Source organism: Thermobia domestica, chromosome 15 (assembly GCF_964235325.1).
Source record: "Thermobia domestica chromosome 15, izTheDome1.hap1.1, whole genome shotgun sequence".
NCBI lineage: Eukaryota > Metazoa > Arthropoda > Insecta > Zygentoma > Lepismatidae > Thermobia > Thermobia domestica.
Genome location: NC_137468.1, coordinates 77,513,226 through 77,541,168, shown reverse-complemented (window position 1 = coordinate 77,541,168; position 27,943 = coordinate 77,513,226). Strand labels below are relative to the sequence as shown.

Sequence of the window (27,943 nt, the reverse complement as noted above, 5' to 3'; positions counted from 1 at the left end):
TAATGGCCAGGAATGATTACGTAGTTTAAGCTCGCTCAGCTCATTTCATTGCAATCGGGTACATCCATTGCATTCCTAGTTATTATTATTATTATTATTATTATTATTATTATTATTATTATTATTATTATTATTATTATTATTATTATAAATCTTACTGATTGACTTATAGTTGGTAGTCATGCAGCTTTTGTGATCAACAGAGGCCAAACCAGATATTACAGGTTCTAGGTAAACATTGTCCACAGACTCTGTCAATAAAGTTTAAAAAGTAAGTAACCAGCTAATTCTTTTATTTTTGTCAAGTAAACAAATACGTTTTTGTGATGTAATGCTCTTTTTGCTTACTTTGTTTTCCTATGTTGAATGGAGATAGTATGCGCACGTGACAGAAATCATCACACTGTTAGCAGCTGATGATACTGAGAACACGTCCGCCGACCGTCGCGTTCTGGGATTAGATAACTTCTTTGTTGGTTTGTAAAAGGATGTAAAATATAGATAACGTGTTTTTAATTATAGAAGCTAGAAGCAGTTTGAGGATCCAATCTAAAAATATAGCATAAAAAAACATTTTCGGAGACTAGTTGGAATCTCTTCATAACAGGATTTATAATGAAAGGAAATATTCCAGGGGCGGATCCAGAAATTTCTTAAGGAGATGCAGTTCTGGGAATACATGCATCGCATTTCCAGTATCCCTACATTTGGCATTTCTACATTATAATAAATCTATTTTTTTTTTTGGTCTCTCTTTCTCTCTCTCTCTCTCTCTCTCTCTTTTAAATATATCCTTTATTAACAGACATGCCTGAATTGTAGCTTTCCACGTTACAAAATCAAAGTTAAGGAATGGAACGAAAATACAATACAATGCTATGCAAGTTGTATTTACAACTCCAAGAATAAAACGAAGTATTTGCATTTCACACGGATTTTGTTTGTATGAACCTGGAAGTCTCCCGGAGTTAACTCATCCTCACCTCCTTCACAATAGCTATGTTAAATTAAACTGCTAATATAAGTCACTCTTGTGGTGGATGCGTTCTTTACACTTTGATTTTGCTCCAGGACATTTTTTGTTTAGGGGGGGGGGGAAGGAAATTCTTATCATCTATTTGCAGGCAGTGTTTTTAGTTACACGTTCCTGCTGAAACTGAAACGACGCCAGAAATTTGAAAGGAAGTAATTGATATTGCATGTTTTTTAATAGTGACTTTTGTTCTACAGCTTGTTAACAACTTCTGTATAATTCAATTTGAAGTCACTGGCTTTTATCTTCTAACTATGCATCTCTGGCCAGTCTGAAAAGGTTTATGTTCATTTCAGTGCCAGAGATGATGTCTATCATAGTGCCAGAGATGATGAGGTCTATCATCACAAAAGCAATCTCGAATAATTCTTATATCTTTTCCGGTACAAGAGATTCGGACTCAGAAGGTTTATATCTCTTTATTCTTGCATAAAAGAATTCGTAGTGGACAACATCATGTCCGTGAGTTTGCTCGAGTCTCTCCCGTTTCCTCTCACGTTCTCATTCCACAAATTCTTTCATAATCTTCCACTTTCATTAATCATTCGTCTCCTTTAGATTACAGGGCATAACTGTTGAATGTAAAAATAAAATATTTCATTTTATATTCAGTTTCTGTTCATCGATCCTATTTCATCAGCAAGTTGTTATTTCTAAAGTTAGGCGTCATGCTATCAATTTATTTTCAAGATCCAAATTTTAACGTCATGTCTTATCTATTAAACAGTTGAGAACACTTTATAAATAGAATAGCTTCATTCAATGGAATTAATAAATTATTTCTAGTTTTATTTTCTTGAACGTCAATACTCACTTGAATTTTTGTAATTTCAAGATGACAATTATAAGCATTTGCGCAATTCTTTTCTTTTTTTTAAATTGCGCCAGTAATTATGTGTGTAATGAGGCCTTGTCCAAAGGTTAGTTATTATCTCCTTAATATTATGTTATATCTGTAGAACTGTAAGAAGTGAAGAATAGATTTACGTGTAATCATGCAAGTGTGCGTAAACAATGGAGGGTATCCTTCAAATCAACTTACATGTCGCACAATGTAAAGTAGATCAAGGTTAATAGTCAAAAAATGTCTCAAAATTAAATTTTTTCAAACGAATAGCTAACGAACCCTCCAGCTAATAACAAATTGACTGCCACCATAAAAGAATTTTTTTCCTGGAATTTAAGGTGTTAGAATTAAAATGAAATGAAAGGAAAAAAATCTTTGAGTTTAACGTCCCACGGTTATGCCTGAAGGCAGACGATGATTAAAGTAAGTGAATGAAAATGGAAAAAATGGTGGAATGAGAAAGTGGGAGGAACCGGGAGTACCCCGAGAAAACCCACGAGCACAATGTTGCCTACCACAAACTTATTTATCCGGGGTTCGAACCAGGGACTCCATACACCAGGAGTAAGCGCTCAACCACTGAGTCACCATGCCCCTTGTTAGAACTAAACTATCAACATTCATTGCATCAATAATAAAATAAATAATTATGATTTTTACAAATTAAGCTGCAAGGTTTAGCTACCCATCAAATTACATAAATGTTACAACATGGCACCGTAAGTTCCACAGAGCCATGCGGCTCTCAAGGTGGGTTATTCAGGGGATGTAAGTAAAAGTTTTTATCATGATAACTTCAAAGTTTCTTTTTCGTTGTTTTCAGGAATTGCATAATGTAGATAGGTCCTTAACACACATTTGGATGCACTGAAACATCAGCAATGTTGACAATTCAGAGTGTTAATTTATGAAAACTACGATTTCGCTAGTTCCCCCTTACAGAGGCCTTATCCGATTAGTTATCGGTGAAAATGAAAAGTTCTTTTTTCTGCTCCATAATTTCCATGATACTCCAACTAAACAAACTGAAAATTAACGACAGAACATCCATACGTATAAGTTATGAATCAATTTGCATGTTTTGTAAAAAAAATTGATTTACACCTTCGATTACATCTGGCAACGCTGTGCGGTTCCTAGTGCACTTCAATCGTTGCTTTCTAGTTTAAAAATATATGTATGAATAAAGCTTCATTTTGGTATAACCATTATTTGTGTATCGCTTCAGGTTCAAAAGTTCTACTATTCAAAGTCCGGGTTGCATCGTATGTTGGACACCCTGTATTTGTTTTACGACCATCGGGATTAAAACTAACGTAAGTTAAATTCAATTTATGTAGCAATTATTGTGTTCAGACGTAATAAACTGTTTATTTTTCGCAAATTTAGAAGTCTACTTTAACTTTGGGCGGCGATTTACTAAAATACATTTCTTTAGAACAAGGGTATTGAAACATTTTGCACTTGAGGCTCCCCTCAACCACCAAAAACTGAACGTGCCTCCCGTGTCAAAAATGAAATGTTTCACCAACATAAATGCATGTGTCCATAAAAGAAAGACTATCACTATGATACACTATGTTTCATTTATAAATCGCTAATGGAAATATCTCATTAACACAGGTGATCTATATTTTCTATTGTACACACTGACTACACCTTTTAATGTTATTACCAGGTGTTAATAATTATAAATTGTCATAAGTCAGATATTTATGTTAAAATTGAAAGATACGAGCACAGAGGAAATTTAAAAAATAAAAACTGGCGCAAATGTTGAACAAAGTCAATGGGATGTATGAGCTTGTTTTAAGTCACACAGTTTATTAAATCTCAGCACATATTTTGAAATGGCAAGACGCAAGATGGCTTCGACCAATGAAAATAAAACAAATAAGACTATTTGTGAATGTAGGTAGAAAAGATTAAAACTCAAGGATCGTTCCAAAAATAATAACAAAAAATTAAGAGAAAGAAAAAAATTCAGCTCTCATGGCGTCGTACGAAATTCCAGAGAAATTTAAGAAGACATACTATTCTACAGAGATAAAGCAGAAGATCGTTAGTGAACATCTAACAAGAATTATACACGTTTGAGCCAGAGGTGAAAGAGTCATCGCTGATTGTATGTGGAACAGAGGTGATACAAAGGCTTAGTCCACTATGTATTACAGAAGAAGGGTGGAGACTTGAGTGTGCGTGTTGCATTATAAATATGTTCCTTTGTAGGATATTTTTGAAAAGTCCTCGCGCCTCCCTTGACAACCGTCGCCGCACAGTTTGAAAACCTCTGCTATAGAACATTATGTTCAATACATTGGCTTTGAGCTTCCTTGTGGCTATATAGTTAACATATTCACCTTCGGTGTGGGAAACCTGGGTTCGATTCCCATTGAGAGAGCTCACGTAATTTAGATCCCACATTAAGATGTAGGTCCAAGTTTCACACGGCCTCGGCGCTGGAAGGGAACGCTAAACTCTAAACCAAACCAACTATCATATTGGTTATTTGACTTTAACAGTCACTACTAGTAATAAATACTTTTTTTCTTTTGGAAATTGAGGGCATAGACCTTTAAGCAACAACCAAATGGAAACGTATAATATTAGCAGAAACAAGAGGCCTGTGTGAAACTATGTGAAAAGGAATACCTTACCTAAGGTCCTTATTATTGCTCAGAGAAACCATCTTAAGCAATGTTACAAAAATTCGTCTACTCAGATAGTAATTCAGGTATTTAATCTTTCTACGAGCATTTCGTATACTATAAAGGTTGAAGAGTAAAACGGTAGAAGTATATTATATTTCTCCAACTTACAAAAAATGATTGTGCGTCATGATTTCTGAATGGTTATCCTAAATCAATCTCTTCGCTTAGAAGTAAGAATTGGTGCGTTCAGTGCACAAGGGAATCAAGTCCCCCCCTTTTTTTTGACATTTTGGATTTATTTCATGTTTAAGATTCGCTTCCCGAACTTCATTAAAAGATTCATATCCAGATATTGTAAACTAAATAACTCTTATAATGTTAAAAAAGGTTTTAACTTCTCTATGTACGGTATTTAAATGTACCCTACAAACTTCTTTCTTTTTTTTTTTTTTTTTTTTTTTACATCGGGCTTGATTCCTTTGTGCTCTGAGTGCCCCAATTATTCAGTTAAACCCAGCCATTAACTGGAATTTTCGTGTACGCGTGGGCAATTTGGTTCAGTGCTAGTACTAGGTATTCTCCACTCTGAAGTCGGCGATCCCAGGCCGTGAGTTTGTTCTAGATAATATGCGGACTTTCTCCGGGTTCTACCGTTTCCTTCCACATTATCGTTCCATCAATTTATTTCACAATTATTATCTTGCGTTAATTATCTGTCTCTTTTAATCTACAAGGTATGATCGTGTGACGTAAAAAGTCTTAAAGAATTCATTTTTCATTTTGAATCATCATCTTTCTCTCTCTCTCTCTTTTGCCTTCTTTAATATCAACAGTAAGATAATTCTTTTTCGATTAATGTTTTTATCAGCTTTTCTCTTTTTAATTTTATTCATTGTTCCTTTCTTTTCAACTTTGATTTTCACTTTCTCTTAGATTTTCCTATTTTCAAACAAATTTCTTCTCAATTTTTTTCCACATCATATTTGGAAATATTTCAAGATTTTTTGCTCACTAAAAGCAACAGATTTACATACAACACAAAAGTATTAACGGAAATTTAAAAATACAAATGCAGTATTTTTTATAGTTCATTGCACACAACTCGATTAAGTTTTTGCTAAAAGCTTTACGAATGTGTCCCTAGGCTAAAAAAAATGAAGGAACGCGAATGATTATGACAGGATTGGTGGAATGAGAATATGCGAGGAAATGGAATTGCCAAGAGAAAACTCATAGTGGAATGAGAATATGGGAGGGAATGGGATATCCCGGAAAAACTCATGGCGTATTGAGAATATGGGAGGAAATGAGATATCCTGAAAAAAACTCATGGTGTAATGAGAATATGGAAGGAAATGGAATGTCCCTAAAAAAAACTCATGGTGTAATGAGAATATGGGAGGAAATGGAATGTCCCGGAAAAAACTCATGGTGTAATGAAAATATGGGAGGAAATGGGATATCCCGAAAAAACTCATGGTGTAATGAGAATATGGGAGGAAATGGAATGTTCCGGAAAGAAACTCATGGTGGAATGAGAATATGGGAGGAAATGGGATATCCCGAAAAAAACTCACGGTGTAATGAGAATATGGGAGGAAATTAAATGTTCCGGAAAAAACTCATGGTGCAATGAGAATATGGGAGGAAATTGGATATCCCGAAAAAAACTCATGGTGTAATGAGAAAGTGGGAGGAAATGGAATGTTCCGAAAAAAACTCATGGTGTAATTAGAATATGGGAGTAAATTGGATATCCCAAAAAAACTCATGGTGTAATGAGAATATGGGAGGAAATGGGATATCCCCAAAAAACTCATGGTGTAATGAGAATATGGGAGGAAATGAGATAGCCCGGAGAAAACTCACGCACAAGATGATGTCCACCACAAAATTACATCGCTTGGGACCAAGGCAGGGATCTCTCATACCAGAAGCGAGGGATCTACCACTGGACCACGTGTTCTCTCATAATTTGCAGTTACAGCATATGTTTTGAGGAGACTGTTCTAGACAAGAAATACCGGTAATTGTTCTTCAAAATCTCCTTTGCCTCCCGAAGAACCACAATTTCTCTCTTCCTAGGTGAAAGTACCTAATTTAACAACCAGAACACTCTTGCAGTAAAATAATTTACCAAACGAACCATATCAAATTATCACTCTATAGTGAAAATTAAAAGAGCCATTTGACAGAGCAAAGTGCATCAATCGATACAACGACACATCTCGTTTTACATTTGATGTACTTCAACATCTGTAAGTAGAATACATATTAAACTTATTTCGGTATTTTTTTTAAAAAAAAAAGCTACATAAATAAAAGAAACGTTGCAGAAACCTCTTTTCAACATTAAATTATGAATTATCAAGATTAGAGGAAAGTATTTCAGTTCCTGATGTTGACTGTTGCTTTGATCCGGGTCAGGCACCGGTCTGTTGTCCGGCAGTTGTCGTTTTGAATCGCTCATCTGTAAGTATGCGTATATGCGAGTGTAAGTATTGATTGCGCTGTATGAGAATTACCTTGCCACTTGTTATTACTCCTGATGCCAAGATTATAATCACTATTGATGAGAGAGCACCACTGACGTCAGAGCTCTAGACATTGTTTCGTAACTGGCCCTGATAACTGTTTTCATTTGTTGTACCTGGATCACATCCAATATCATTTGAGAGAAGTCAAGGCAAATAAAAGATATTTTAGATGTGTTATACAAACAAACAAACTTTCTCCTTCTCCTTGAAAGACATGACAAATTGTAGTTTTCTAAATTTGATTGTCACAAATAGAATAGATTTTCTATTGACATCAGTGTTTTCCTTCCATACTAACATTCTTTAAATATATTATTTCTTGATCAAATTTGGCACACAACATAAACTATTAAAAAAAAAAAAAAAAACAGCTGCCAAAATTCTATCGTCTTGGCAGTTCAATGGAGAAGATAGATAAAAATCAAGGAAGAGAAGTTTGTTTTTCGTTTTCCTTTATTGATAAATGTTAATTTCATAACAAATTGGTAAATTAAACAATAATTTGCTTTTAATGAATATTAACTTTTTTTTAAAATACATTCTAAGCATTTGTGTACGCGCAGAAGCTAAAGCATATCATGCACAATTTGTATTCTTTTTTTTTTTTTAAAATTTAGCGTCCCATTATTGTGCACCGAAGCTAAGGGAAACGGTCATATGATGAATGATAATAGTGCAATGAAGAAAGTGGAAGGAAACGGAAGAAAACCCACGCACACGTGTTTCTTCATTATAAAGTTCATGGGATCGACCCCATGCACCAGATGTAAACTTTCTACCACTGAGTCACCGCAGACCGTGAAATTACGAGTCTTGCAATTGATTTTATCAGTTTTTACATTCGAGCTTTCATAGGACTGTAGAATGGCTCGTAATCGAGAAAGAACGGAAACTGAAATTGATATTTCAATCAATTTACATAGTACATGCTTTCTATTTACCGAAAAAAACACTGTTTTTAGATGCTCAGCCATATATAATGGACTAAAAAAAGCTATCGCTTTCAACGTAATGCAACCTGATTTTACATTTAAGGTTTTTATGAAACTTGCCAAGACATGTTTGTATGTTTTACTAAAAACTCAGAAAATATAATAATAATAATAATAATAATAATAATAATAATAATAATAATAATAATAATAATAATAATAATAATAATAATAATAATAATAATAATAATAATAATAATAATAATAATAATAATAATAGTAGTCTGGTGTACTTGGGCTGTCATATAGATCTTTCAAGTTTATATTTGATAACTCCTATGGTTGGAGACATAAATATATTTAATAAGGTTGGAGACATAAAATTTGGTATTTAGACATTTGATTTAAAATAATAAAAGATGATTTAACGTTTTTTGATGAGCCGCAGTGATTCAGTTAGACGCAGATCTAGAAGGTAAAAACTGGTGAGCCAGTCAGACCCCAGACCATGATAAGTATATAATGAGTAAATTATGTAAAACGAGTAAAAATATGTAAATATTAGCTTAAATTATTTTTGTCACTCAAAAAACTGGAGAGCCCTATACCCCCGGTCATGGGCTAGATCCGCCACTGGATTTAGTGATAGAGAGTTTGCCTCAGGTGCATGGGGCACTTGATTCGACCCTAACTCACGTCAAGTGTGCTTTTTGGTGAACAAATACCGTGTGTGTGCGAGAGGCTTTCTCGGTATTCTGTTTAGTACCACTTTCTCAAGGATTTTATAACATCCTTGCACTTTCTTCATTCCACCATTTTGTTTATTCTCCTCGTCACTGTCTCCTTTAGTCTACCGATATAATCGTGGTACGTAAAATTGAAAGAATTTTCCTTAACCGTCATGAAACTATGTGACGGTTGCGCAATGCAATGCCGAATGCAATTGTTGACTTGTAACAACATTAAAAACCTTTCATTCTGCTTTTTTTTTTTCTGTTTAGATTAAGCGAAGCCTGGAAGCCTGGCTTATCGTAATCCGGATTAACGAGGTTTTATTGTATTTCTGTATAGTGTAAGTTAATCATGCGCAGAAAATATTAGTAGATACTATTTATTTTAGATAAGCTATTAAGTATATACGAATTCAATGTTAAGTACGTAGCTTATATAAATTTCGGTTATATTTCAGTGTCTCACAAATAAAGGTTCTATCCCAAGAATTAGGGATCCGGAAACTGCGCATATATTTAGATAAAGGAGGGCCACGAAGGAATATGCAGGGCCGACAGCAAAGGATAAATCCAATATGGCCGACCGAAGGTCATGCCAATCGACTTTTGCAAGCAAACTCTCATCCACTTCCCATGGGCAGATTGACTTAATGCTTTGCAGATTGATATATGTATAACACTACACATCTATTGGTTTGAAATTTCGCGGACGTTGATGTATTGAACCCAATATGGCCGATCAAAATGTCAATGTGTGAACGACTCGTGTCTGGAAAACGAATTGTACTATGGAAGTACAGTATCACTAGACGTGTACGAAAAGCATTAAACGGTTCAAAATATCGCCATCTGAAAACCGATATAGCCGAACAAAATCCTGAACCAAACAGCTCGTACTACAAAAACGAAATTTAGTGTAAAGGTCCATTACCACTGTTAGGTGAGGAAAATAATACAAATGAATCACAATTTCTACATCGTGTATCCAATATAGCCGCGAAATACGTATATAAAATATACACTGTAAACAGTTCAGGTGGTTTCGCATGAAAATCAACTACAATTCACTGGAATAGATTTTGCAGGTGAAATGCCAGTAAGTTAAAAATGTTGCCAATGCCTGTGTTATCTGTTTGAAGTGTTACACGCAAACATATAGTGTTCATTTGGGAACATATGCTGTTTGGTTCAGGGTTTTGTTCGGCCCTAGTGGTTTTCAGATGGCGATATTTTGAATCGTTTAATGCTTTTCGTACACATCTAGTGATACTGCACTTCCATAGTACAATTCGTTTTCCAGACACGAGCCGTTCACACATTGACATTTTAATCGGCTATATTGGGTTCAATACGTCAACATCCGCGAAATTTCAAACCTATAGATGTGTAGTGTTCATACATATATCAATCTGCAAAGCATTAAGTCAATCTGCCCATGGGAAGTGGATGAGAGTTTGCTTGCAAAAGTCGATTGGCATGACCTTCGGTCGGCCATATTGGATTTATCCTTTGCTGTCGGCCCTGCATATTCCTTCGTGGCCCTCCTTTATCTAAATATATGCGCAGTTTCCGGATCCCCGATTCTTGAGAGAGAACCTTTACTTGTCAGATATCAAATCATTGTAGGGCCAAGGTGGCTAAGTGGTAGAGCGCCTCTCGTACGAATGTTCCCTGATTCGATCAATTGTTCCATAATCATTGTCTTTCATTAATCAACCGTCTCTAACCTAAAAGACATAACCGTGAAACGTAAAACCAAAAATTTAATTTCATTTTTAAGGAGTTTGGTTTACCAACCAATACCACGTCTGCCTGTGTGTCCGTCCGTTCAGAAGGCAAAAATGTGTATCCGTCTATCCCGGAAGAACTACTTGGATTACCATCAATTTTGTCCAGGATGTGAAGAGTTAGAAGTTAGGAGCCGAGTTCGCTGATGGAGATGATATTCAAACTTTAAGTGTCAATGTTTTCACTATAAAGCAAAAACGGTAGCAGATAGCGAGAAGTGGGTTTCTGTAATATATTAATTGTTTCAAAAATACATCTCATCTCCATCCTTAACTCTATAAAACCGAAAGTGGTAGAAGACCATTACAATTTTCGTTTTCAATATTGATATATTCGGTCAATGCATTAATTTGTTGGGTTCTTATATTTTATTTTGTATTTTATTTTTATTCTGCTGTTCTGTTAATTCAAATGCAAATACAATATAGACATAATATTAACATATTCTACGAGTGTAACAATACATTGCATACATTTTATTGTCACTCACATTAACTCACAATCACTCAGTGATGTATTCACCTCCACTATGTATGACCCTCTGCCAATGCTCAGGTAGCAGTTCAATGCCTCGCCTGTAGAACTGTTTTGGTTTTGACTGGAAGAAATCTGTTAGCAATTGCTCAAGAGAAGCTTTTCTGTGCTGTTCTTTCAGCAATTGCTTCATTTCCATACACTGCACAAATTGTTCTCGTAGCTTCTGCTGCACTGGATCCTCGGTTAAACTCGAAGAGTAAAATGTGACGAAAATGATCACTTTTCTCAATTTGACATTCCATATTAGTTTGTCTGTGTTTCACAACACAAACTCCAAACTACAGTAAAACAATGGAATAACGATAAACAATCGCTTCACGCCGCATTGTTGCCAACCTAAAAGAAAACCGCACGAACTTATGCATCGACCCAATACATAGAGTGAAAATAGTAAGAGATATCGAAAAGCGATTTCTTGGAATCGATTTAGCGTTCTAAGAATGAGTACTGTCTTCTCTTTTGATTCCTCATTCAAAGAAATAATCATACTACATCCACGAAGTGTCAGTACCAGGCAGCGGCCTAGAAATGGCACAAATCAACCATTATCAATTTTAACGTTTATCACTATAGAGTAAAAACGGTAATAGGTATCAAGGAGCCTTTTTTTTTTTTTTTTTTTTTTGCTATCAAATCAAGCGTCTTAAAAATATATTCATTCTTTACTCTAATGTCTCTATTAAAACCGGATATATTAGTAGAAATCTATCGCACTTTCGGTTTCAATATTAATTGAGAAAATATCACGTCATACAAATCAAACTTCTTTACATGGTGTACAAGTGACAATGCTACTTATTTCGTTAAGCCATTATGGGTGTGCTATATTAATGTAATTCTAATCTAATGTGCATAATCTATCACACTATTGTTTTACCTGGTGGTCTCTTTGGTTAATTCAACAGATACAGTACATTGTTCAAGTTCAATGAAACATGTATTAAGCGGAAATATGTTTAAAAGGGAAACAAACTATGGTATCTGTAATTCTGGTTAATACACGAATTTAATCGTTTGTTTGTTATGTTTAAAGAATTGTTGAAGTAAGCTTGGATTTTCTTCTTTTTCCAGCTCACCTCCTGCAGGAGAAGAAAGTATAGATCTACAGGATTATCACAATACGTCATACTGGATCATTAAAGCTGCTCTCATAATAAGGACTTCTGTTGAAACATCAGTTTTCTTCTTCTCTTACTGTTTTTAAAGTTTTCACAAGATAAGTCGTCAGGTAGAGCATTAGTCATCTCCTTAGAATGAATGAATGAGTTAGGTACGTATGCAATGTCCCAATGAATCATAGATAATTTGGAAGATTAGGTATAGGCCTATATACATAACGTGTTCTGCTGTGAAAGTTAAGTGGGGAAAAACTACGATTCAGAAAAACAAATAACCAAGTATCTCGGAATTCAAATATTATTCACGTCATAAACGTCTAAACCTTTCAAACATGCTTCCTTATATTTACTTCACATGTGAAATGTTATAGTCAACATTGGTATTAGTGAAGATTTCCTTGAAATACAGGTACAAGAAGTATAACAAATAATTAACTTTTCTTTCTTTTTTGTTTTTGTAAAAAAAAAATGTTTTTTAAAGTCATTTATTGGATAAACAACTTTATGAGCTTCGATCTCAACGTCATGTACCCCAAGCACTAAAGTACGAACTCTTTAACCCGGTGCCTAACCGGCATAACCGTGGGACGTAAAACTTAAACTTAAACTTTTCTTTAACCCGGCATTCATAGTTTGGCACATTCTATAATCCAACAACCTATGGTTTAGCACCTTTTATAATCTAGCATTCTATGGATTGGCACATTCTATAATCCAGCATTCTATGGTTTGCCACATTCTATAATCTGGCATTCTATGGTTTGGCACATTCTATAATCCAGTATTCTATGGTTTGATATTTCTATTATTCGGCATTCTATCGTTTAGCACATTCTATTATTTGGCATTCTATGGTTTGGCACATTCTATAATCCGGCATTCTATCATTTAGCACATTCTATAATCCAGCATTCTCTAGTTTGACACGTTCTATAATCCGGCATTCTATGGTTTGGCACATTCTATAATCCGACATTGATCGAGCTGCAGCAATATTCAATTAAATATTCATTGTTTGAATTTAATTTTGTACTCTATTCGTTATAAATAAGAAGATAACTTTGAAACTTCACGCTAGAATGACAAAATACTTTGTAGAGTGGGAATATTTATATCGTCTGCACAGGTTCAGAATATACGTAAACCCATAAACTTGTTCAATTGTTTTAATTGTTTGCATTTTTATCTAGAGTGATTTATCATTAATTTTCCCGTTAAAACTATATTGGCATTCGATAATGAGCCAAAATAGTTAATCCGGCACGGCTGTGATCTCGAAGATGCCGAATTAAAGAGCGTTTACTGTATCTGTATACCAGGCTTACTGGCAGAATTATTTTGATTTTAACTGAAGTTGAAGTGCAAATACTGTAAATCTGAATTAGTTTTAGGTATTGTGCAAAGTATTAGCTATGAAGCACTGATTTAAGGCAGTTAGTGGCAATGTGGCAGTCAAGGGCGCCCATCAGGGGGGTAAGGTGTGGCGCTTGTCCCCCCAGAGGAAACTGTACTTCAGAATATCGAAAATCCAATAGAATTTTTACATTAGTTACAGCAAAATTTGAAACTATTTTTGAAACGTCGCTTATAGTTGCTTCCCCTTGGAAACCACAACATGGGCGTCCTTGGTGGCAGTTAGGTTTATTATGAATCTCGTAAAGCTGAGGCCGATGGTGTATCTTGTCATCTAGTTCTCTTCGAGTTCGAGTTGAGATAGTGCGTGGGAAACGGCCTATATTATAAAGATTGATGGTCTGTGCACTCACTAATTGTAGCAGACTCAAGACATGGTCTCAATACGTCCAGTGTTTCACTTTAGTATTGTACAGGGATGAGAAACGCACAAATTCAAACTTGACGTATCATGCAAATACAGTCTTAAATTATGTTATTGATCGTAGAGATATTTTGAATCAACTTGGATTCGATTGAATTTGAGATTTGATTTTACGTCCTTATACAAGGTTAAGAATAGGAAGGAGATAACTTACTATTAACGAGGGTTCGGAATCACGACCAGGCTTAAATACGGTACAGTTGACGGGAGCGCAGGCCATTATGCAAGATAAAGCCTCAGAACACCGGCCATTCTCACCATCATCTCTCCTCCAAGAGAGTTGGATTATAGGATCGCATCTATCAAGCTCCTTGTGGCTTTTGAAAGACACTGATTTATCACTGGCATATTGTACTGCATTTCAGATTTTTAAAAAGAAGAAAGTAAGAAAAGAAAGTAGAAAAAAAACTTCCTGCAAAAATACAAATTGTTTGAAAGTAATTGGGAGAAGCCTTTCATGCGTCATGCATATCTGTAAATATTTGCGAAGTTAATGTACAATATTTATAAGGTAGCTTAGAAACTGAAATAATGAACACTATAGTTTCTTGTATCCCTTCACTACTCATTTTGAACCATTTCCATCACTTACATGAATCGTGGATTTGCAACTAAACGTAGAATTTGAATCATCTGAGCCTCTTACCGGGAGTCGGAGAGCCTCCGGTGACGAAGATACGTATGCTAATTATAAAGTCGCGAGGGAGCTATTGTTTCCTTTTGTGGCTAATTAGCTAGTATGTATGCTCTTTGTTGTCATGGTCCGCATTTCGATCCTCAGTGCGGGTACGTTTGTTAGATGCTGGTTCGAACTTCACTGTAATCACAATCACTATCTCGTATGATTTCGGTGGTAAAAAGGGACATTGAACTTCCATTAATTAACTATACTTTCATATTGTTCACTTAAATTACTTATTTTTGTTTTGGTTTCATTTTAAACAGTGAACATGCAATAATATTTGGCACAAATTTGTAAATATCTACTTGTTATGGATGGAGTACTACGTAGAGAGACGATTGTTGATTCTTTTCGTGTTTGAGACTGACGTCTACAGCGATCACGCTGCATTATAATGACAACAATATACATGTGACTACTGCAGAAAGAGCCATATGTAGAAGGAAAAATCGTGCCAAAAATAAATTTTGGAACTTGCCAAGAAAACAAGGTTATTGGAAAACGCTGATTACATCATTTTCCTCGTCTTCACAATGTCATAAATGAACAAAAGATAAATAATAATGAAAGAGGAAGGATGTGTCCCTGAAATGGGCCATTTCCCTTCTCAAATGACCAAGAGACAAAATTACTACAGAAAGTCAACACCGATAATTCCCACTTAATACCCACTTAATTATCCAATATTTCGATAACATTTGAAAAATAAGGTCAGAATCATAATTTGGAAAAGTTTCCCTCTGGTAACAAAACAATTATTTTGCCCTCAGGTCAAGAACATGAGTACAATAACCTGTAATTTCTGGCTTTGACACAAAAACTTGTGCAAGGTCTTCTCTGCTACATTGTAATATAAGGCTGTGGAGTGCCAAGATTTGGATGCACAGCAAGCGCCAACTGCGAAGAAGGTCGTCATTAATATTCAGAAGACGTCCCGCAGAGTAATTATTGTAGATAGCTTCTTGATATAAAAAAAAAATAGATAAAGGGAAAATGGAAATAATAAATCCACGCTCTCAATGATAAGAAGTTTTGATCCCCAAAATGGGAGAACAATCAGCTCAGATACACAACATATTGATTGATTGATTGGCTCTGAGTTAAGCGCCCCTTTCAGCAACGAGGCTATGTGAGACGTGGACCTTCAGGTTAAAATGGAATCCGAATTACATGAGCACCCGCTGGAAATCAAACCCAGATTACATACGCCAAAGATGCATGCAATAACCGCTTAGCGGCGAGGTAGCTCTACAAAATATTTAATAAATATTTAGGAGATAAGGTCGTATATAGAAATTGTGAAAGTGCTGTAGGAACAGCTATTTGCTGAATTCATACTGGAAATAATGTAAAACAGTCAACATATTACTATAATTAACACTAGAGCTTTGGGTTGAATATCTGAAACTTTTCCAAAGGATCTACTAAACAGAAACTGAATTCTTATTATTAGATTTTTTTTTTTTTTTGGCTAAACTTGATTTAGAGAAGGCATTTGATCTGGTGAAATGGAAAATTCGCTTGCAGTGCTAAGAAAATATGAAGGAGTTGGAGTGGAATGGAAGAACTTATATATGAACCAATTAATAAGAGAGTAAAGAAAATGGCAGAAGAAAGTTAAATTAGAAGAAGAGTTCAATAGGAATATTGAAGTTCACCAATTCATTCAATACGCATTTAGAAGAAATAAGGAAATATTTGGGTAGAGAGGATGTTATTTCGGTAGTTCGAGGGTAAGTCATTAAGTAATATTCAATTTCTTTTCAGGTTGGCTTTACGGCATTGTGTGTTCACCGGTGGGGTGCTGACTGCCACGGGTGCTGACTGCCACAGCCAATTATTGGTGCTGATTGCCACGACTGACGCTGATTGCCAATATCAAGGTGCTGACTGGCACGATGGCGTGCTGACTGCCACGAGCCTGAAAGTTGCTAGACGTAACATCACCGGACGCCAAGAAGCATGAAAGAAACTAGATGAACCTTAGGATCGTGTTGTGCAGACCAACACCTAACAAAGGTAACCAGGTCTATGTATGTACACTCATGTCCAAAATTATTGTCACATGATTATAAATATGTTTTTGTATTAATATAATTTGATAACGAATTCGCTCGGTATTTCTTATAATGTTAGTACGTGTATAATCGGCAAAGACAAGTATGTGGTAAATTTCATGTCAAAAGAGCAGTAAATAAGAACAATAAAACGAAAATAAAAGTTTCTTGTCCATTTAGCATTTTATTTTACTCATTATGATTTTCGTATTTATAATTCTTTTCCTATGAAATTTGCCACAAATATACATATCCTGATTATACACATAATATAATATTAAAAATACTCTGCAAAATTATCAAATTATATTCTTACAAGAAGACAGTTATAGATATGCGACAATAATTTTGGACATGAGTGTACTTTCAGTTTTGTCAGGGAGCGATGCGTACAAAATTGGTACGATTTATGTATTCTCACTTGAACTCCGTATGTCAGCATGAACTGTGTATAGCTGCGCAAATTGTTTCGAGCAGCTCTTGAAAGATCCATCAAAAAAGCACTGCTGGCTGTCCCTCACAAGGGAAGTTCAGGAGAAAGCACTTGCCTGCAGAGAAACTAAGCATGTCATTTGAAGTCCCAATTCATGCTGATTATAACAAGCTAATAAAATTCCTATACGGTTGAGAATGGTTCGAGACATTCAACTTGGAAGTTTATATGAGAAAATAAGGATATACGCATTTATACGCGTTAAGTACAACATAATTAGTAACGAATATTGACATACGAATTGAAAGCTATCGGAAGTAACAGAAAAAAAAAGTGTTTCGCAATAACTAACGGGTTTGTTAGATACAATTAGTCATTACATTGTTCACAATAATTATAGGTTAGAGATGAAAATTGATCACTGTTGTTCTTCTGTTTTATGAAGAAATGACGCAGGCAGAATACTCCCTTGCACCATGAACATTTTATATGTGCAATTGTGTTGCATCCGTCAAGAGAACAGTTCGCAGAACCAAAGCAAAAAGCAAATTCGACAAATAATTCAAAAGTTATAGGCCTATAATTTGTTCGTAACCTGCCTTGCAGAACGCAAACTGAAACAATCCAATGTATCGCGGTGATCGGAAGTGATTCGTATGGACATGAACTTTATTTGATTGTTTCGTTGGTACATTATAACGTCCAGATGAAGAAGATTCATACTATGTACAAATATCCTGCCATAATCTTTGATTGATCGGACTCAAAACACATCCAATGGTTGCACAAATCGTGTGCAATTCTTTGGTATCTTCTCAACCATTAGGTCTTTGCCATCCGTCATGCAACTTGTAATGGACAATTTGTCTGTGAATGGACCTCAGTGATCAAGCATAGCCCTCGCCATGGGTGAGAATACTTAACGCATTGAAACGTGCATCCACTCATTTTCTCATATAAATTTTCAAGCTGAATATCTGGAACAGTTCTCAACGTACTGTACATGAGTTTTATTACCTGTTGTAATCAGCATGAATTGTTCCTTCAAATGACATGCTTATTTCTCTGCAGGCGAGTGCTTTCTCCCGAACTTCCCTTGTCAGCTGGCTTCAGACCATCATATCCATTAAATAATACAATAAAACAATTAATATAAACAATGAAATGTGCAAATTGTACATATAACAGAAAAGACAGTCCCTTTGTAAACATCCAAGTGTATGTCGTTCCACCTAGTGAGCAACTTTGTAACTTATAGGATGCCACATAGATTTGCTGTGATGATTACTAAATTAATCCCTACTAAATTAATTAATAATCATAAATTTAGTAAGAGGGATTAATTCCTCTCTTTCCAAATACAGTTTCTCCCAGGCTCGTGGCAGTCAGCACGCCGTCGTGGCAGTCAGCACCTTCATATTTGCAATCAGCGACAGTCGCAGTGTTGCCAGACCAGTCAGTTGGAAAAGCAGGAGATTCGAAGATAAAAACAGAAGAAAGCAGTAGACACATACAGTAGTGGCGTTTGAATGTAAATCCGGGGGGGGGGGGATAAATTTGACATTATTAAGAGGGCAGTAGTCAAAACAAGCAATCCAGAATTCATTTCCGATGAACAACGTTGAGCAAATGAAAGTGAAAAGTCCCGATTTATATTAATATTATTTGATACAAACATGTGTGAAGTAAAACGTAGTGAAAGAGCAAAGTGGAGTGGGAAAATGTCTTTTCATGCACGTAGCGATAACGTAGCTATATTGTGCAGTTACACGTGACCGTGGCGTAAGACGATTTCTTGCTGACGATCGCGGAGAAACGTTCTAAGCCACTCTTCCAGCCCAAGTCCCAATTTAAACAACACTTACTTGTAAATCTTACAGAAAGTAATAAAAACGCTAACCATAGAGAATGCATATAGAGAATGACGTACAGTTGTATTCTTTGGATTCATATTATACACAGTAAACCTCTATAACTATATGCTCTACAGAGCTTTGCGTATTATAACATAGAAATTTCGTCTTTTTATGTGAGGAAACATTGAAAATTTAATAATAATAATAATAATAATAATAATAATAATAATAATAATAATAATAATAATAATAATAATAATAATAATAATAATAATTCAACTTCTCGAAGTAAGGAAAAGCAGGAGATTGTTCACTTTTCATTTTCTTTCGCAGTAGATCAGTAGAACGTAGAAAACGCAGGAGATCTCCTGCAAAATCAGTAGATCTGGCAACACTGGACAGTCGTGGCAATCAGCACCAATAATTGGCTGTGGCAGTCAGCACCCGTGGCAATCAGCACCTATCCTGTTCACCAGACGCTAGGTGTCACCATTAGCTTCGCCTGTAGTAGGTTGCAGCGTCATCACATCAGTTCGCTTTGTGCTGTTGCAAAGTAAAGATGGCTGCGCAACTCTCTGTGTGCACCGAAGAAGAACAGTGTTCTATCAAATTTCTTTCTTTTTCTTTTTAGTCTGAAGGTGTACCCGGAGCGGAAATGCGTAGAAGACTTTCACCACAATACAGGGATAATACAGGCATCATGCATAACAGGTTCAACTCTCACAAAGTATGTGCGAAATGGATTCCGAAAAAAAAAAAAACTCGATGAAGAGCACGAGCGAAACCGTGTGAGAATCTGTCAGCACCTATTGGACTATTATGCTCACGAAGGTGAAGCGTTTCTCAGGCAAATCATCAATGGAGATGAAACGTGGATTTATCACTTCAAACTAGAAAGCAAACGCCAGAGGATGGAATGGGAGCACACCGGATCGCGCGTTAACAAGAAATTCAAGAGTCAACCTTCTACAGGGAAAGTGATGCTCCCAGTGTTTTCGGACACACAGGGGCATATACTGGAAGATCACCTGAAAAAGGGGTCAACAATAAACAGTAAAAGGTATAGTAATATGCTGGTAAGCAAGTTGAAGCCAGCAATTCGTAATAAACTCAGAAACCTATTGTCGGAAGGCGTTCTTGTGTTGCATGACAATGTGCGTCCACATCGTTCAAGTTCTTTAGATGCTGCGTTTCGAGGTATTGGAGCATCCTGCATACAGTCGCGATCTCGCCCCGTCGGATGATCATCTATTTGGTCCACTTAAAGATGCTCTCAGAGGCCGTCGATTCAGCTCCAATCAACAGGTGAAGGAAGCGGTGCGTTTGTGGCTTGCTGCGCTACCAAAAACGTTTTTTGTAGTTGGTGTAAGGAAGCTTGTGCAATGGTGGACCACGGCATTGAAAAGCAGGGTGAATATGTTGAAAAATGATATGAATAAAAACATTGTACTCTTGTGATAATAAATAATAAAAATAGATTGTAGATACAAACTGACTTACCCTCGTACATAGTTAATTTGCGTATATTCGACTTGTAGATGTTGATATTGTGGAATCTGAATAAGAAGGAACTTGATATGATGTTGGTAAATTTGAACAAACGCTGATAAAATATGGTTGAAGATAAACGCAAAAGCAAGACGAAAACACTGGCGAAAAGAACAGAAAGAAACTGTGACAATTGTATAAAAGTTGAAGTGGATGAAGTACAACAGGTAAGAAATATCGAACTTCGATAATATTATTGACGAAATGGAATCGGAAAGTAAAAAAATAACTCTAAAGAAAGATGTTTTTAGGAAAAGATAAGTTTAGCTTTTGGATCACTGAAAAGGAATTATAAAAATACCAACAAAATGTTTCCTGTTGAGTAAAAGCGTGCTCATTGCACAAAAACGACGGAAATGGCTGAAGACTTTCGAAATGCGGATGTGGAGAATTGAGAAAATTAGATACGTTAAGCGGCAAACCAACGACGAAATGGGAGAAGAGAATAATACTGAAAGATTTTTTTAAATGAAAAAAGTATTGGTTTGGGCATTGTTCGAGGAGAAACTTTACTCGAAAAAGAGAGAGAGAGAGAGAGAAAGTATGGTTTAAGACAGTGTGCAAATTAGGTTATTAACACTGGAGAGGGAGGGATAAGCCAAGGCTCAACAGGACACAGAGGTATGAAGGTGCGTTACGTGGCTTTTGGCCGTTGTGGCCTTGGCCCTTAATGGTTTTCTACTCCCCGACTATTCACCGAAAGTCATGACCCAGAATCTAAAGCAAAGAAATCCTGGGCTCTGACTGAATCGGTAACAAAAACAAAATGACCATAGAAGATGAGGAGTTATCTGAATTTGCCTTTTCTGAATCTTCAACTGAACAAAGAGATACCCCATAATGGAAAAAAAATCGTGTATCTATCAGGGGCGGATCCAGATGGACTTCTGGGGGGGGGTGTAATACTGCTACTTAGAGCTACTTTTAAGAGCTCCACACTCTGGGATAGTTTTATTTATATATAAAATAAGTTTCCTCTTCTGGTGGGGGTGGGGGGGCATCGCCCCAATCGCTCCCTCTCGGTCTGATCCTGGTATCATTATATTTTAAATAAAAAGTTATATGTATTTAGATACTATATTTGAGATAAGAGATAAATAACAAATGTTATCATTCCTGTTAGTAATACGTAGTTAATTCCCTGTTCGCTATACAATTATCTTTACCTGTTTGTTACTTAATTTTAAAGAGATCATAGTCTGCGATTTTTTTTTTCAAGTATGAGAATGTTGTCAAATTATTCTGTTGGTCAGTATGTTAAAGGAAATAAACTCATACTTTCTGTGGAGTATGAACGGAAATGTCATTTTTTCCCCTTTCTGTTCGTGCTCCTTGTGTGACTGTATAAGCTCTTTTATGATAGTTTTTACTAATCTTTCAGTTTCATTTTAGTTTCAATGATGTTTTGTGTTACTATATGAACGGTAACTGATTTCATTGGTACTCTGTACAATTTTATTTCATGTGAAATTTAAGTACATTTCGAACCAGATCTGACACAAAAATTCTCTAACTGTGCTGATGTCAATGTAAAACTGACCGAAGTAAGTGATTTTCTGTTAAATCGTTCACACCGACTAGTTGTTCGAATTGGGCTAATTCAAGTCAATATGGGGGGCGCGGTGGCTCAGTGGTAGAGCGTTCACCTCCTGTGCTTGGGGTACGTGGTTCGATCCCAGCTCGCGCCGTGTGGACTTTGTGGTGGACAAACACCGTGCTCGTGGGTTTTCTCGGGGTTCTCCCGTTTCCTCCCACTTTCTTCATTCCACCATTTCACTCATCTCTCATCATCACTGTCTCCTTTAGCCTAACCGGCATAACCGTCGGACGTAAAACTTAAAGATTTCGTTTCATTTTCAAGTCAATATGTCACTAGCAGAGGAAGAATAAAATTGTATTTCAACTTTTGACAAACTACTGGGTATTAATGATTGGAATCCTGTTTAAAAAAAAAAATCATTTGGAAAGTGTGCTTTAAGTACCCTTGGAAGTCCTTCAATAAATCAGAGACAAGCATTTATTGACATTTTCCACTTGTTGATATATTTCAATTGTGTCCTCTGCCTTTGCAATCTAGTAAGTACAATGTTGATTACATCAAAAGAGGAACCCATTTGCAACTGGGCCATTCCATCGTCACGGGCAGGACATTTACACTACATTTTTGATGCTTTAAAGTTGTATATTTCTAAAAGTACAACATAAATTCTGCTAATTGTATGATATACGAACAGTACAGACTTAGGAGTATATGTAGCTGATGTTTTCAGTATTTTTTTCTGTTTAGAGTAGAAAATATTAATTCCTAATTGTCTGTCACGGGCGGGGACAAAAAAGAGAAGTGACTTTCGACGCACCAAGTGAATGTTACAAAACTCTGTGAATTCTTAGCTCAAAATGTTTTTATTTAAACGGAAATATATAAATGATGAAGTTTTTAAACAAACTTCACATAAGATAAATTTACCAAATATTTGTATTGATAAATAAACTAAACTTTACTGTGTCACGGGCAGGACACATGGTTGTCACGGGCAGGACACCGTGTGAATCAATACACAAAATCTCAATAAGAATGATTTCAAAAATGAAATAAAATCGAAAATAAGTCAATTTCTGCTGTTCTGTTATAGTATTGTACACAAATAATTTTATTTACTTTACTTGAGGCTCGCTTTTATCACATAAAAATAATAATATGTCGTACACTTATTTCTCACCACCTACACTTTAGGAAATGGTTTTATTTGCCCATTTACACCCACCTTGTAGGGAAATTCGTACAAAACACTGTCTAACAGTATATAAAATAGGTGCTGGTATCCAGTGCCCGTGCCGTGGGAAATCAGCGCCCGGGGCGAGAGTATACGACGCGTCGCGACGGCGCCCCATAAATATGAGTGAGGTTGACAGACCAGCCGCAAAGCGTCACCATGGTTGGCGCGACGCGTAGTACATTTTCAAAAATAAATCCTGCTTTTCTTTGATTTTGAGCACTTTTTAATACTTTTTCCTTTCATTTCATATATATCTTTTATTTTTTTCCTCCTGAATTTTGCGCTCCTTTACTTTGACGGCCGGGGCCGTCACCCCGCTCGCCCCTTCTCCCCACGGCACGGCACTGCTGGTATCACATGTATTATTTGATCGAAATGCACGTAAGGCACATCTCCAACAGTCTTGAAAATTTTTACCGCAATCGCTTACTGTCTTGATACGAATTTCCTTGACTTCTTCGTCCTCTTCCACTGGGCTTTGTGCGATAGTTGCATGTCTATGTTTTCTTTTTCTGTCCACTAGAGAAAAATTCCATCATCAAAAATGTTCCTTGTCTTATATCTTCAACAACTGGTCTAACACAAGCCTTGTTAACATGCCTACCTAAGTCGTCCCTCAGGATAGCTTCATGGCTTTCGGAATCATCATTTTCAGAATCTGAATAAAAGTCTGTTAGAAATTTAAAGATTTTACACGGACGAAGCTCTGATTTAAAAGTTCGACGAACTACTAAATTTTCGCTGTCAAATTGCAAGGAAAAAAAATTGTTTTGATTGGAGACATTCAATTGACAAGAGCATTTTCCCGTCTTTTATTCAAAGAGTCTTTTTTTTTTTTTTAAAAAAAAAAATCTGTTCATGATGATTTTAGTAGTAAAACAGATATATTTTGAAACGAAGAGCTTAAAGCTACTACGAAATCAGCAGCACATTCTACAATTACTTTCTTTTGTTTCACAAAGTTCCATACTGGCCTTTTTGTAATTACTTCACTCCCATCCACTGCTACCTTGAAACCAACGAAAAGGTAACGCTAATGATAATATTTATATGATACTTATTTTAAGTTAAAACATCATACTGACAGTAATAGATAATCCTCTATTTAAGTAAATAATGTTCATGCTTAGAAAACTTTATTTTAGTGCACATGGAATCATTTTCTATCATGAATAACCAATGTACACAAACTATCCCACCAGTAGCATGCCCACTGTCACGGGCAGGACAAGTTTTCAAATTGAAATAAATCGAAATATATTATTAGTATTAGTCCAAAATTTGGTAAGTGTGAAGTACACGTGCAAATTGTTACTCCTACTAAGTACGAACCACATTCTCAAATTTAGCAATTCAGTACAATAACTTTTGGTAGTTTTCTGTCACGGGCAGGACACTCAAGTTGACGTTTATAACTTTAATGATATTATAAACAATTTTTATCCTGTAAACACTTTTTCAATTGCAGCTTGTAGCAAAAAGGAACATCTTGAATAGCTCGAAGTTACTTCAGCCAAACATGCACAATATACCGTAAAATGTTGCCGATTACAAGAATAAAAAATTTCCTCGCAGCTGACATGTTACAAATTCACAACTTAGACTTAAAATTTTACGTGAATTCTAAGTATAAATAACTTTTTCTTTGTGAAAAAGTAAATTTCGTTCTATTTACTTCACATATACGAAACAATGCATTGGTTTTGACAGTTTTCGAAAATTTGGGTTCAGACTCACTTTCGCGTGGAATGGCCCAACTATACCACAGTAAGGAAGGTTATAGTTACCTTCTAGAGCAGGAAAAAGTAATGTAATGCATTCACAATTTACATATTTATCATATATGTTACTGGAATAAATTGATCTCACAACTCTATGTTCCTATGGATAGTAATGATTAATATTTTGTACTAGAAAGTGTATATATTTCATTTGCCCGTGATTAATTTTATGCTTTTGAACACGATTTTTTTTTTTTTTTTTAATAGGGAAAAAGCTACAACGACATTCTTCTTACGAGGAAACGCCATGACGGGAAATTTAAGACTGAAAGTGCAATAATTCAAAATGAGTCAATGGAATCCTCTCCCTTCTCCAACACACACAAACACAACGCGGGAACAGGAGAGCACCAATGACACATTGCTAAGGAGCAGAACCAGCGTATTTGCTGCACGTAATTAAGATTTAAATGTAAAGCATTAAGGTTTAGATGTTGTATATCGGTGTTCCATAAAGTTACACTTGTATATTAAAAAGAAAGAAAGAAAGAAAAAGAAAACTACTAGTGTATCTAAAATAAGAGCAATGTTGTTGTTACTTTATTACAACCAAGTTTAATAGCTTTCTACAGGTATGCTTAAATTTGCGTTTTGTTTCAATTTCAAAAATGAAAAAGCCAGAATAAAAAAAGAAGAAGAGAAAGAAGAATCCAATGAAATTGAATGCCATGTGAATCGTGGTATTTCAAATCTTAATTAAAAATAGCAAAACATAATAAGAGAATATTGATCATTAGATTTGATAGTTGTCATCCCCTCAATGGTGGAATCTCGTTGACATACTGAAACTACCGCAAATGAAATTCCGTTGGTAAAACGATTTACACTTACTCACGTTACAACATTATGTGCTCTATATCCCACAGATTATTTTTTCTTTTTCTTTTAAGTTTTCCTGAACAAAGTGGGCGTGGTTCAGAAGGCTTCAATTTCTTTCTAAATCAGAAATGTAAAAATATTTAGAAATTTCATATGAATATAATCATTAGGTGGGGAACGTTAGACCCCAAGCTCCGTAATTTTATTCGTTTTTCGCCAACATTTATGCTCTCTCTCTTCGACAAAGAAATTTTTGAAATTGTGTATTTTTACGATGTTTCCCGAACTTTATATTTTCTATATTTATTTTCCTTGGAAAGCTGGATTGACAAATTGTTTTAAAAATGAATAGTAATATAGGTGGATGTATGAAAAATAAACTTAGTTAATAACATAGCAGAAGCATAACTAATAAATTACAGAAAAAAAAATAGAAAATGAGTAGAAAACTGCGTATAAAAGATGCTTAGGATTTAGGTTTGGATTTTAATACAAGGTATGTCCAGAAAGAAACCGAACATTCTAAACATAGGAACTACAATTAACGTTTGATAAAGTTCAGATTTGTCTCCTTCAAAGTAGTTTCTACCGCTATTAATACTTCGTTTCAAGTGCGTATTCCATTGCTGGAATGCACTTTTTGGGAAAATCCTGAAGGTCTTGTAGCGATTTTTTTTCTTTTACTATCTCTTCTTTGGAATGAGAACGGCGAATTTTCAAGGTGATTTCAATTAGGCGAGTAGGTTGGTTAGGGTACAACAGTCATACTGTTATTTGCAAGCACTTCCTGCTGTGGAGCGTCATATGGTTAGAAGCACATTGTCATGGTGCAGCATCAATGTTCTATTTTTTTCAACTTTCCGATCTCTTCTTCGCAACTCTCACGAACGTCTCATCACTTCCAAATAATATTCTTTGCTAATGCTTTGACCACGGGACGCAGTCGTTCTTTCAGAAAAAAAAATGTTCCGGGGGGCACACGTAGTATTCTAGGGGGTCACTGCAGGTACTATTTTATTTATTATTATACTAGCAGCGTTCACCCCGCTTCGCTGCGGTCACCCCGGAACGCAATAAACTTTGTTACTTAGATAATTTTTACTTTTTCGCTTTCAAGTGATATGATAAAAACCATAGAAGATTGCAGTAAATCTTAACATTATATCGCCTGTCATTTATGTTAACCCGCCCCGCTTCGCTGCGGTCATCCCGGTGCTGGCATATTGTAAAAGTGTCTGTAAAAATAAGCAAATCAATTAAAAAATTTTAAACAGAAGATTCAAGCTATTTTCCGCTGTATATCGCCTGTCATTTATGTTAACCCGCCGAGTGACACGGTCATGCGGGTTGCATATAAATACGTTTATTTTTACCTATGATGAACTAATAACAAAGGATTTGTACGTTATGGACACTTGAATGGTCAATTATCTCAAGACACTGGTAATTAAAAATTAAAGTGATATGATAAAAACCATCTAGGGTCCAAATCCTAATAACCCCCCAAAAATGAAAGAAATTGGTTCAGCCGTATTAGCGTGATGAGCGGACAAAGGATTTTGTACGTTCTCTTTTATATATATAGATTATAGACGTATTATTTTGGTCTCGTCCGGGGGGGCACTCTCAGAACTCCGGAGGGGCAGTGCCCCCCTAAAACGTGTCTGGAAGAAACACTGGCGGGACGTATTCATAATGAATAATACCACAAAAATCAAACAGAGCACTAAATATCATTTTAAGATTTAAGCGTCTTTGACGTGTTTTTTATGACTCTCGACAAAGAATTTTTCACCTACTGGGACAACTATGTCTTTGTCTCAACGCCATAGCCATTTTTTGTTTTTTCGTTTGTTAGAAACTGTGGAACGAATTTTGCAGCAACATGATACATGTTCAATTTTTCAACTAAGATCACATGATAGGGCAATTTACTGATTTCTACTTTTCAAGCTATTTCGTGGACGGTCAAATGACGA

The 27,943-nt window shown here is 35.6% G+C and overlaps 1 protein-coding gene and 1 long non-coding RNA gene across 11 annotated transcripts in view; one reads left to right on the top strand and one right to left on the bottom strand.

The window, feature by feature from the left end:
* The window catches only part of LOC145671102 (uncharacterized), a 215,632-nt gene that overhangs the window by 76,789 nt on the left and 110,900 nt on the right, over window positions 1-27,943 (bottom strand). The window lies entirely within an intron of this gene.
* Window positions 1-27,943, top strand: part of LOC145671101 (uncharacterized) — a 153,076-nt gene that overhangs the window by 37,926 nt on the left and 87,207 nt on the right. For 3 of the 10 annotated variants that reach the window (XR_014128444.1, XR_014128447.1, XR_014128448.1), the window contains exons 2-3: window positions 12,128-12,326; window positions 25,353-25,540. This is a non-coding gene — a long non-coding RNA (uncharacterized LOC145671101). Of the gene's footprint in view, window positions 1-3,108; window positions 3,197-12,127; window positions 12,327-16,460; window positions 16,713-19,670; window positions 21,894-25,352; window positions 25,667-27,943 lie in introns of those variants that run through there. The other 7 variants (XR_014128452.1, XR_014128450.1, XR_014128445.1 and 4 more) reach the window with 6 other exon arrangements.